This window comes from Macaca fascicularis, chromosome 17 (assembly GCF_037993035.2).
Source record: "Macaca fascicularis isolate 582-1 chromosome 17, T2T-MFA8v1.1".
Classification (NCBI taxonomy): domain Eukaryota; kingdom Metazoa; phylum Chordata; class Mammalia; order Primates; family Cercopithecidae; genus Macaca; species Macaca fascicularis.
Genome location: NC_088391.1, coordinates 10,392,294 through 10,404,626, shown reverse-complemented (window position 1 = coordinate 10,404,626; position 12,333 = coordinate 10,392,294). Strand labels below are relative to the sequence as shown.

Here is a 12,333-nt window from a genome sequence, read left to right as displayed (position 1 = left end):
CGGTGGTTGCTGAGCCCGCCATGTGTGAGTGGCTGGGTTTGGGGAGGCGACGTTTCTGGAAGCTGCTGGAAAGCGCCCGAGTGGCGGAGGTGGCGCCAGCGGCCAGGGGGTGGGGCGTGATTAAAACTAGTGCGCGGCCTGCTGCGGAGGGATTACGCTGAGGAAAGAGACCGGCTTCTGCGTCGCTGTTCCGTGGTCCGCGCGAGCGTGATCGGGAGCCGCTGGGCCCTGGGGTGACCCGCGGAGGTGGGAGAGGGAAGGGCTCCCGAAGCCGGCGGAGGTGCCATGGAGCCTCTCCGCCGGCGTGGCCTTCACAGCTGGGTCGCGCTGGGCATCCGTAGTCCGCTCTCCCAAAGCCTCGGTGGAGCCGAAGCTGCCACAGAGTGCATGTTCACAAAGGGTCATCACACACGGAGCTGCCCCTCCCTGTCTCCCTAGAGCCCATCTTCGAGGCCAGGGGCTTTTCTACCAGGATTCTGGGGTGTTTCTCCTCCTTTCCTCCCTCCCAGATCTTCTCACGGTAAGGGGAGCAGCGAAAGCACAGGGACTTTGCATTCCACGACCCGTTCTGACTAGTCAGCAGCCGTTCTGTCCCTGCTGCACTAATTCCAGCTGCCCTGCCTTGTTTTAACTTCAGAGAAAGGGGGAATTCTCATTTGATAAGTTTAAGCCTCTGCTTTCGTAGGAAGGTCATGTGGCTTAAGGGACATCGTGACCGCGTATGCTATTTCTGCCTGTGCATTCTAAATCTTGGGGGCAGCATATTCCAGAAGTCCTTTTGGTCGATTGGTTATGTGTCCTAGGATAACATTTTGTAGTTTCAGACCATTTCTTTACAGACTAACCACAATTGGTATTTTGGAGTGTGGGGTTTTTTAGTCGTCTCAAACTAAATGATTATATTCTGGAATAATGCTGATAATTCGGGTAGGGTGGTATGGAGGAAACAAGTCTCGTGTAGAATAAATTATTTAGTAAGAAGGATTTTAGTTTTTGGTACTTCTGAATGCAAATGGCCAAGGAATCCAGCAGAGTTTGTTGGGGTTTCTCCAGACAAAAATAGGCTGGTTAGTTTACCTTTTTCTGTTGCTTTACTAGATTATTAATGTATTTGTATATTTAAGATCTAGCTAGTTAGGTTTTTATGAATTGTGATTAAAATTGGAGAAAGTAGTACTTCCTCCTGAATAGCCAAAACTCAGAGGGTTGTTTTCTTGCTCACCACTGCTACTTCCATTTTTAGAATGGAATACACTATTTGTAAAAAACAAACTAGCTGAGTGTTAACTCATAAATTGAACAAAACAATTGGTTCAGTTAAAATATAGCTGAAATTGTAAGACTGCAAAATAACATCACCAAACTGAATTATATTTTTTAAAACATTGTTGTCTGCAAAGTTGAATTTTAGTCTTTTAGTGTAAATTTGATACTTTTTCAGAAAAATAATTAGTAACAGAAACAAAATGGAGGTGGGGCTTGAGTTGTAAAGAGAAAGGAAAGGATTTTAGTGTGTTCTGTGTTTTCGCTGTAGAGCTTTTTCCCCTTGTAAAAGGTAGTACGAGACTCACAAGATAAAGAGAAGAACTTGGATACAGGAGATCAGCAGAGATTGACTAGAAAACCCCTTTCGTTTATATTACAGAGTAATGGTCCAAGTTGAGAATAGTGTATACATATCTGCTTATTCCTATATATTTGAAATGCTTTTATTACATATCCTGGTCCTAGACAGAGTGCAGTACCTTCCAGTGGGATTAAAGCTCATTGCCTCCATCCGCTTGTGAGCAGTGTGGGACAGAAATTTTATTGACCTATTTCCAGTTATAAACTCATGGTTTAAAGGGAGGAAGCTTTTATTAAATTAATAACTAACGAACGGCTGCAGTAGTTCAGTGCTGCATGATTAGGATTTTCTTTTTTTTCTCCCCCTCATTTTAGCCACTCACGATGTCAGCTCTTGCGCCTTCTGCTTAGATTCCTTAACCACAGTACAAGTCTTTGGCCCAAACATGGAATATAAAAGCTACTTGCTATGATTTATTTTTCTAGTCTCATCAAAAAGATGAGAGTCGAAGTGACTGGCTGTACTTTCTAGAAGCACTCTATGAGTACAGTCTGTAATCCCACATCTCAGACTAACATTCAGAAAGCGCTGAAAACCAAAAACTTCTTAAGCTTGGCTACAAAATTCATTTGGTAGCAAAATATGACCTGAACTGTTGAGAAGCTGTATATAGTCTTTATCCCATGTGTTTTGCTGAAACTATATTAATATGTTTGATTATGGGGTGCTGTCCTTGGCCCCTGGTATGTGGGATGTTATATATTGGTTTATATACCTTGTAACACTTAAAAATTGTATGAAATTCTTATTTCTAAAACATCCAACCCTTGGGTTTTAGTTAAGGAATTGTAAACCTGTATTCAATATTTTTGGCAACACACTTGTGCTATGCGTGTGTATATTTAAAAAATGAAGACATTTTAGTTCTTTCAGTAAATTAATATATGTTAGGATAGCAAAAGTACGTGTGTCATATTGTGTGTCTGTCACATCGTGCATCTATCATATTGTATACATGCAATGATAGAGGTATGCACAGCATATTCGTAAGTGTAGCCATATAGTGATCCAAATAAGAAATTAGTAGTTTAGCCGGGCGCGGTGGCTCAAGCCTGTAATCCCAGCACTTTGGGAGGCCGAGACGGGCGGATCACGAGGTCAGGAGTTCGAGACCATCCTGGCTAACACGGTGAAACCCCGTCTCTACTAAAAAATACAAAAAAAACTAGCCGGGCGAGGTGGCGGGCGCCTGTAGTCCCGGCTACTCGGGAGGCTGAGGCAGGAGAATGGCGTAAAAACCCGGGAGGCAGAGCTTGCAGTGAGCTGAGATCTGGCCACTGCACTCCAGCCTGGGCGACACAGCGAGACTCCGTCTCAAAAAAAAAAAAAGAAATTAGTAGTTTAAGGGCTTAAGGTTAGTTTATACTTCAGGCTCTAAAATTTAGATAAAACATGACAACTCAGCCAGGTGTGGTGGCTCACACCTGTAATCCTAGCACTTTGGGAGGCTGAGGGGGGTGGATCATGAGGTCAGGAGTTCAAGACCAGCCTGGCCAAGGTGGTGAAACCCTGTCTCTGCTAAAAAAAAAAAAAAAAATACAAAAATTAACTGAGCACGGCGGGAGGTGCCTATAATACCAGCTACTTGGGAGGCTAAGGCAGGGAGAATTGCTTGAACCCCGGAGGTTGGAGATTGCAATGAGCTGAGATCACACCACTGCACTCAAGCCTGGGCGACACAGCGAGACTCTGTCTCAAAAAAAAAAAAATGACAGCTCGTAATGTAGCCCAAACTTACTTGGTTCTGTTTTGCCCATAGAAAATGAGAAGATGGCATGATAATAGTGTAAAGTTGATAGTGGAATATCTAACATATAATCACATGTCTTCTGCTGTGTGACCTTACGCAAGTCACTGAATTTTTAAGGTCTCAGTTTACAGATCTGTAAAATGAGAAGTTTGGAATAGATGGTTGTCTTAAGGAAAGTTCCTTACAGTTTCAACACTCCATGTGTGGGTATTTACTCTTAGAAGTACCACCTGCTTCAAAAAGTTTTTCCTACTAAGGGTGTGATCCCATTTCATCTCAAATTGCTGTCTTGCTGATCTAAACTTATCACTTTGTTCATAGGAAACACATTTATTCACATGGTTCAAAATTCAAAAGGTACAAAAGGATACTCAGTGAAGTCATTTTCTGCCTAGGAAGCAACGAGTGCTACCAGTTTCTGTTACATTTTTCAGAAAAATTTTACACATGTGAGAGCAAATAAATTACTATATATATTTTATTTTTCTTCCCTTTTTCTATGTAAATGGTACATACCATGCATGGTGATTATGTACCTTATTTGTTCACTTAACCTTAAAAGTTGTTCTGTTATTATTTAAGGTATTTCCTTATTTTTATGGCTGCATAATCTTCCATTTTATAATGTACCATTATTTCATCAACCCTATCCTTTTGAACATTTAGGTGTTTTTTTTTTTCAGATCTTTATTAAAGAGCATTGTGCAATGAAGACCTTTCTACGTACATCATTCTCCACATATGTGACTGTATTTGTGCCCTAGCCAATGGTACGGCTGGGTCCTGTCTACTTTGACTTATGTGTACTCTATGCCAGTATTGTATAGTGGAGTCAACACCCTATTGACTCTAAAGTAAGCATATGAGATAAATCACATCACCTGAATGGCTGTTTTTTCATGTGAGCCCTGATAGCATATATGTACATGCATAATATACATATGTATGTATATGAAGCAAGTAGATTATGTGTAGTGACTTTGTCCTAAACAAACAAACAAATAAATCTTTAAACACTAAAATCATGCCACTGAGCAAGATTTACAATGAGTGGCATGTGAGAACAGAAATGAGTGATGTAACAACAGGTTTGTTCTTTCCAGCTCATGCTTATTCCAAGGCATGTACTCAATTAGTACTCTTAAGCTGATATTTTTCTTTAAAAATTTTTGCCAAGCATATATGGTTGAATTTGTGTAGCACGCAACTTCTAGATATTTCTACTTTACCAATAAGAAAACAAGGTGTAAGGCTAGGCATAGTGGCTCACACCTGTAATCTCAGCACTTTGGGAGGCTGAGGCAAGTGGATCACTTGAGGTCAGGAGTTCGAGGGTGTGGTGGCACATGCCTGTAATCCCAGCTACTGAGGAGGCTGAGGCATGAAAATGCCTTGAAACTGGGAGGTAGAGACTGCAGTGACCCGGTAGCGTGCCTCCGCACTCCAGCATGGACCACAGAGACAAGACTGTCAAAAAACAAAACAAAACAAAACAAAAGGCCTAAAAGAAGTAAACCATTTACTCAAATTTGCATTAACAAGGTGGCTAACCTGGTACTAAAACCTACATTCTCTCATTTCTAGTCCAGGGCTTTTTCCAGTGTGTTCTCAGAATTGGATGTGTAGCTCTAGCAGATTTGAGAATGTCCAGTAATTAGGAACTGCTTTAGGTACATTCACTCTTCCTAGACTCCAGAGCAACCTAAACTTCAGAGAGCAGCGGAGCGTTTTTCCAGTGACAGAATAACGTTCTATAAGTACTTGTGGAGGTAATCACACAACATGCTGATTAGCAATCAGGAAGCCTCCAAATCAAAAAATTAAGTGCATATAAAGAAACACTCTTTCCTAATTGGGACGTAGTTGTCACTTCAAGATGAATTCATCAGTCATAAAGACTGGAAGGAATTTAGGATTATTTGGAAATAGGTAGTCTTAGTTTCCCCAGAATTCATGCCATCATTTAATTTAGCCAGAAAATTTAAAATAATTATCACCAGAAAAGGAGAAGTGGTAGTAGAAACAATAGCAAAAGAAAAATAGAAAGTTGGAGGATATGCTTTAGTAACTACATTCACATAGAAGGTTAGATGTGTTTTAGTAACTGTATTCGCTTGAAGCTGGCATTGCAGCACATGACCCTCCCCTTTAGGGCCTCAGCTACCTGCTGACAATGCTAGTCCCCTTGTCTCTACGGAACTGACTCTTTTCATCCTTGGAGTCTTAGCTCGAGTGTCTTGTGTCAAGCTGTCCACCCTATTTGAGGAGCCCTCTGTCCTCTACCCCCACTCTAATTGTTACCACCTATTTGTTTTCCTTACAGCATGTGTGTGTGTATGTGTATATGTATATGTATGTGTATGTGTGTGTATATATGTATAACATACACATATACATGTATTCTTGGCCCCATAGTAGGTTGTGAGATCTGTGAGAGCAAGGACGACATCTCTTTGGTTCACCATCACCTGTATAGTGTCTACTATACATAGTGCATATTTGTTGATGAATTATCTTGGTGGCTCCCAATTTTCAATTTACATGGCTGATCAAACCTACTTTTAAAACAATGTGTTAAATAGCCTATTTCCTTCATGTTTGTTAGTTCAGATGTATGCATAATTGGTATGCTTTTCTTGTTGAGAAACCTATTATTCATCAATGGCTATTTTTTTTTGTTTTTTACACTTACTGGTTTTTTATAAAGGATGTTTTAAAGGGTACAGATGAACAGCCAGATGAAGAGATGCACAGGGCCAAAAAGCTTGTATTGAATGTGCAAAGGACTGCCATAAATGCAGGGAGAATACAACGGTGAATAATGCATAGTCCTTATTCCTAAAGAGAAGTAGAAATGTTTGTAAACAAATAGCTTTCATACAAGGCGGAATGAAATAAGTGCTAAATAGTTGTACAAGCAATGTTTTGTAGAAGCTATGGGGGAAAAATGATTAATTTTAATTATAGGAAGGCCCTCACAAAGGTGAGTTTTTACTTTGGTCTTCAAAGAAAAATAGAGCACAAGTCCCTATAGATGAAGAATAGGGATGAATAAATGTTTAGCTTCACTTTTTAAAAAGTCCTTAAAATAGCTGTAATACCAGCACTTTGGAAGGCTGAGGTGGGCGGATCACAAGGTCAGGAGTTGGAGACCAGCCTGGCCAGCATGGTGAAACCCCATCTTTACTAAAAATACAAAGAATTAGCTGGGCATGGTGGCACGTACCTGTAGTCCCAACTACTCGGGAAGCTGAGGCAGGAGCCTCAGATCCAAGATTGCACCACTGCACTCCAGTCTGGGCAACAGAGCGAGACTCCGTCTCAAAAAAAAAAAAGCAATATTGACCACAAAGGACTCATAACGCATTGTTATAAAGCAATCTTTTTTTAAAAATTAGTTAAAAATAAAATGACTCCAGCCATAAATATTATACTTCTGCAACTGAGGATGACTGTAAAATCACTTTAACTGTTTTGACTAGGTTGACAGCTAAGTTGAGGTTCAATTTAATGATTGAATTGTAACTGAGTGCTAATTGGAGCTAGTAATTGTTTAGTAAATGTATCAATTAAGACAAAAACTATTGAATAATGAAAACAGATTCATTTTTTAAAAAGAGATTTTTAAGCTGCTTGGTGGTCTTTAATATATGGTTCTCTGCCACATAAGTTAAAATGGGGACTGGTTTTTGGTGGTCTAATCTGATTTTTTAAGTTTATTTTTGCTTCCCTATGTCTGTTTTGCTAAGCAATACAGACCTTCACACTTTTTTTTTTTTTTTTTTTTTTTTAGTGTAGGCATTAGATTTACAGATCTCATTTAAACTTGGCTATATATTAATCCCAGTTTTGTTACTTCATACAAAATATGTAACCTCCCTGAGGCTCAGTTTCACTGATAAAATGAAAACATCTACTAATCCCACTTCTGTCATTTAACTAATTTTGTGGCCTCAGACAAATCATTTAACCTGTCTGAGCTTCAGTTTTTCCATGTATGAAATGAAATTCTCTTAAATGAGGTAAGACATAGGACAATGTCTGGCAGTTAATAATGCCCTCACAGCAAATGTTGGTTTTCCCTCACCCTTCCACATCATCTAAACCCTGCATGTCCTTTACAGATTGCTTTAAATTCTGTTTTCTCTTTCCTTTGCCAGCTCTTAGCACTCTCTTCTAGAGTTTTTGCACTTACCATATATACCATGGATTCTTAAGTGGGTATTATTACAATTGACCCTTGAGCAATATAGGGATTAGGGACCCACCCCCTCCTTCCCCATGCTGTTGAAAATCTGCATATAACTTTTGACTGCCCAAAAAATGTAGCTGCTAATAGCCCACTGGTTACTGGAAGCTTACTAATAGCATATATTGTTAACTAACACATATTTTATATTTCATATGGGTTATATACTGTATTCTTACAATAAAGTAAGTTAGAGAAAAAAGTTACTAAGAAAATCATAGGGAAAAGTAAATATATTTACTCATCATTAAGTGGAAGTGGATCATCTTAAAGATCTTCGTCTTTGTCACCTTCACATTGAGTAGACTGAAGAAGAGGAGCCGAGTGGATCAAGAAAATGTTTATGTACACCATGGAATACTATTCAGTCATACAAAGGAATGAAATAATACCTTTTGCAGCAACTTGGACGGAGCTGGAGGCCAGTATTCTAAGTGAAGTAACTCAGGAATTAGAAACCAAAAATGGTATGTTCTCACTTAAAAGTGAGAGCTAAGCTATGAAAACACAGAGGTGTAAGAATCATGCGGTGGACTTTGGGGATTCGGGTTGTGAAGGAAGGTTGGAAGGGGGTTAAAAGACTACATATTGGATATAGTATACACTGCTCAGGTGACAGTTGCACTAAAATCTCAGAAATCACCATTAATGAACTTATCCATGTAACCAAAACCCATCTGCATCCCCCAAAACTACTGAAATAAAGAGGACGGGTTGTTCTTGCTGTCTTAAGCCTTATGGCAGAGGCTTAAGAGCAGGAGCATGTTGGGAGCGAGGGAGGGAGGAGAGGCAGGCACACTTGGTGTAACTTTTATTGAAAAAGTCACATCCATTTATAAGTGGACCCAGGCAGTTCAAACCTGCATTGTTCAAGGGTCAACTATATATTGGGAACTTGTTAAAACTGCAGCTGCTTGGGTCCCATGCATGATTCCATGAATTTGGCATGGGTCCTGGGCATCTATATTTTTTTCTCCCTCAGATTTTCTTACGCTTACCAGTGATCATGGTTTTTCACCTATTTGTTAATCATGTGTTTTTTATAGTTTATATTTAAAACCATTCAGGTGTTTTAGTTTAAACCTCAAATATACTATAAACTCCATGAGGGCACAAAATTAAACTTAGTTTAGAGGTTGATAAGTAATGCCCACACCTTTTTTATCTGACTATGTTTGGATCCAGTTAAATCAGATAGATGAAGATTGAAATGTAAGTTTACTGAAAAAAGTTGTTTGGAAAAAGCTGAGATTTGCAGCAACAACGAACTTCAAAGAACTAGGCAGATTTAAAATTAAGAGTTTTTCTATCAACAAGAATAGAGCTTGTCCCACTACATTTACTGTGTAACAGAGCAGGCCAAAAAAAATAACCCTCTTCAGTCAGCCAAATCCCAAATGGAAAGGAGAGAGCAAGTTGGCTGAGCCTCAGAATTTTTTCTCCCAAACTTGCTGTCAGATCGTGTAGCCCCTCCTATCCTAGAAAGGAGTTAAGAGTAGAGGTCAGCCATGATTATTACAGTAAGGAAGTTTTATCTGGAGTATGAAAGAGCTTTCCTCATGCCCTCAACAGTACTCAATAGGTATTAATGGATTTTTTTTTAATACTTTGCATTGGGTTGCTGTGATTTTTAGTACCTAAATAAGTTATGAAGTTACAACTTCAGTTAAATCAGTATATATTATTGTATTAGTTATATTTTGTTATGTAACAAATTATTCCCCAAACAGCTGAAAACAGCATTTGTCATTTCATACATGGTGTATGAAATGATACGTGGTCAGGAATCTGTGAGTGGTTTAGCTGAGTGGCTCCAGTTCGGAGCCTCTTATGTGGTTGCAGTCATCTAAAGGCTGCTTGAGTGTCTTCACAACATGGCACCAGAGCACGTGATCTGAGAGAGAGGCAGAAACCACAGTGTCTTTTACAACCTAACCTTAGAAGTGACCTACTCTCACTGTGCTGTATTCTGTGGGTTACACAGACCTACCTACACAACAGTATGAATACCAAGAGGTGTAGGATTCATTGGAGGCCATCTTGAGGGCCAACTACCACACTTTTATAACATGTTAGTTTCACTTTATATCTCACAGAACAAGTCATTCAATAATGTCTAATATCCCAATAAAATTGTTTAATGGTAATTTTGTGAAATAATTGTATTTTTATATAATAAAATTTCCTACCTAGAGATCAGGCTGTGAGAATATGTCCAGAGGATGATTCTGTACTACCAGCCCCTTCCTGTCTAGTTCTATTTCTGAATCAGTAATTTATATAGCATGATCAAGAACTACTCTGGTTGCATGTTCTTCTAGATAGTCTGTGAAAGTTCAGGTGATTTATAGACAGACTTACCATAGGTGATTGTATTAGTCTGTTTTCACGCTGCTGTAAAGAACTACCTGAGACTGGGTAATTTACAAAGAAAAGAGGTTTAATTGACTCACACTTCTGCATGGCTGGGGAGGCCTCAGGAAACTTACAATCATGACAGAAGGCGAAGGGGAAGCAAGGCATATCTTACATGGTGGCAGGAGAGAGAGAGCGAAGAGGAGGAAGTCACACGAATTTAAACCATCAGCCCTTGTGAGAATTCTGTCACAAGAACAGCAAGGGGGAAGGCCACCCCCATGATCCAGTCCCTTCACACCATGCTTCTCCTTTAAATACATGGGAATTACAATTCAAGATGAGATTTGGATGGGGACACAGAGCCAAACCATATGAGTGATAATAGCTACAATTTTGATTTTAGTATGAGTTAATATTTACTTCTGGTCTCCTGGGAGGTACCTCATGAAGTCTGATTCCCATCTACTGATTTATTCAAGTGAAGGTTTCTTTTGCAGTGGTAATAATTAGAATAAGGTGGACTAGATGGCTAGTGAAGATCATTGAAATAGTCCATAGGCCCAAAGGAGCCGAAAACCATCACTGTAAGCAAGTGGCAGTGCTGTGATTAAAATTCTATTGCGAAAGCTTAAAAGAAGCTCAATAAGTGAAATGAAATGATTAAGAATATAATTTATTTCTTAAAATATGCTAAGTAATCTTAGGTTTTGTAAGATAGCAAAAAATACTACAGTGTTTGAAGTGTTCATTGAATTCAGGAGTGCACAATTCATTTGTCCTCTATAGCTGCTCAACACAATAGAAAAGATAATAACTTGAAGATTGTGACAGAAGATGTTTTAACATAACCTGACAATGCCTGAACATTCTTTGGAATTCTAACCGTAAGCATTGTTAGATCAGTTTGCATTTTAAGTTGCTTTGAGTCCTTACAGATGAATGACCAGTTGTAGTAGCCCAAATATTTGTATAATCAATTTTCTCATCCAGATGTAAGCTGTTTATTACATAGACATAAACGTGTAGAGCATAGTATTACCAGACCCAGTGAACTCATTTGGATGTCATAATTTCCAGTCATGTAGGCATATTTGACAGCAACTTTCACCCCCCAAGTGTTAGGAGGCACTATTTTGCTAATCAGGGAAGAAATTTTAGGAAATTCATTTTGCTTTCCAAATGTAATTTGTCATGATCAATAAAATGTTTGGTTTGGTTATTGATGAGCTTTAAGACATGCTCTTCTATGAATTCTTAGGGTAAATGAGAGATGGTAGTAGTTTTTTTCTGTATATAGAGTATATAAACCCTGAAAGTTGCTCAGTTGAGTCTTCAGAGCTAATAAGTGATGATAAATGAAGAACAAATCTTGGAATAATTGATTTTCTGAAAGTGAAAGGGCAGAGAGAGAGAAGGAAATCGGGAAATGTTAATTTTAGACTATTGTGCCAATAGTAATGAATGTATTCACTACCCGAAAAAGTATTCTTCTAGAATAGAAAAACAAGTTAAGTGACATGACATGATCAGTCAGATTTATTCTATAAGACAGGTCTTTTCAAAAAGTCATTATTAATAGAGACCAAAGACACTTTAATAGAGACCAAAGACACATTAATAGAGACCAAAGACACAACCAAATGCTGTGCATGGACTTTGACTTGATCCTGGTTTGCAAATCACATATTGGGGAAATTGTAATGTACCCAGCTATAGAATATATTTGGGAATAAATTTTTAATTTTCTTAAGCGTGTTCCTGGTTACTATGGCTATGTAGGAGAATGGACTTATTTTAGGAGGTATATCTGAGGTATATTTACAGGGAAAGTTATCTTCAAACAATACACAGTATGTACAGGGAAAATAAATACGGCATTAAATGTTGAATCCGTGGTAAAAATAAGTGTGGTTGTCAAACAGTTCTTTCAGCTTTTTTATATGTTTGCATATGTAAAATGAGAGAAAAATCCCTCTCCGGAACCCTGTTTCTTCATTCAGCTTTGCAAGAAAAGACCTCAAGAGAATGTATCATTGTTTATGGCTACCACCTCTACCCTTCCTCTGCTGTTCTCTCTCTCTTGAATTCAGACCTGTGAGACTTTTTTTCCTGTCTTCCCACCAAAACTCTCATTTCCACGTCAGCACTGGCCTCCGTGTTGCCAGACCTGGTGGTCCTTGCTTAGTCCTCATATTGCTTGACCTCTAAGCAGCATTTGTTGCAGTCGATCAAGTGGTATAATGATTCTCTCAGACTCTGAGTTCTGCTGCTGCTTGACTTCTCTTTTGGTGGTTCCTCCTCTTTTTTAAACATCGGAGTGCCTCCGGGCTCAGATCTCATCTCAATTTG

General features: G+C 38.9%; 1 protein-coding gene across 2 annotated transcripts in view; it reads left to right on the top strand.

The window, feature by feature from the left end:
- Nucleotides 1-12,333, top strand: part of HMGB1 (high mobility group box 1) — a 151,549-nt gene that overhangs the window by 721 nt on the left and 138,495 nt on the right. Inside the window, exon 1 of one of the 2 annotated variants that reach the window (XM_045376950.3) lies at nucleotides 149-520. The exons of the other annotated variant lie outside the window; for it this stretch is intronic. The gene's annotated coding sequence lies outside the window, so the exon portion shown is untranslated. Of the gene's footprint in view, nucleotides 1-148; nucleotides 521-12,333 lie in introns of those variants that run through there. 2 annotated transcript variants of the gene reach the window in all.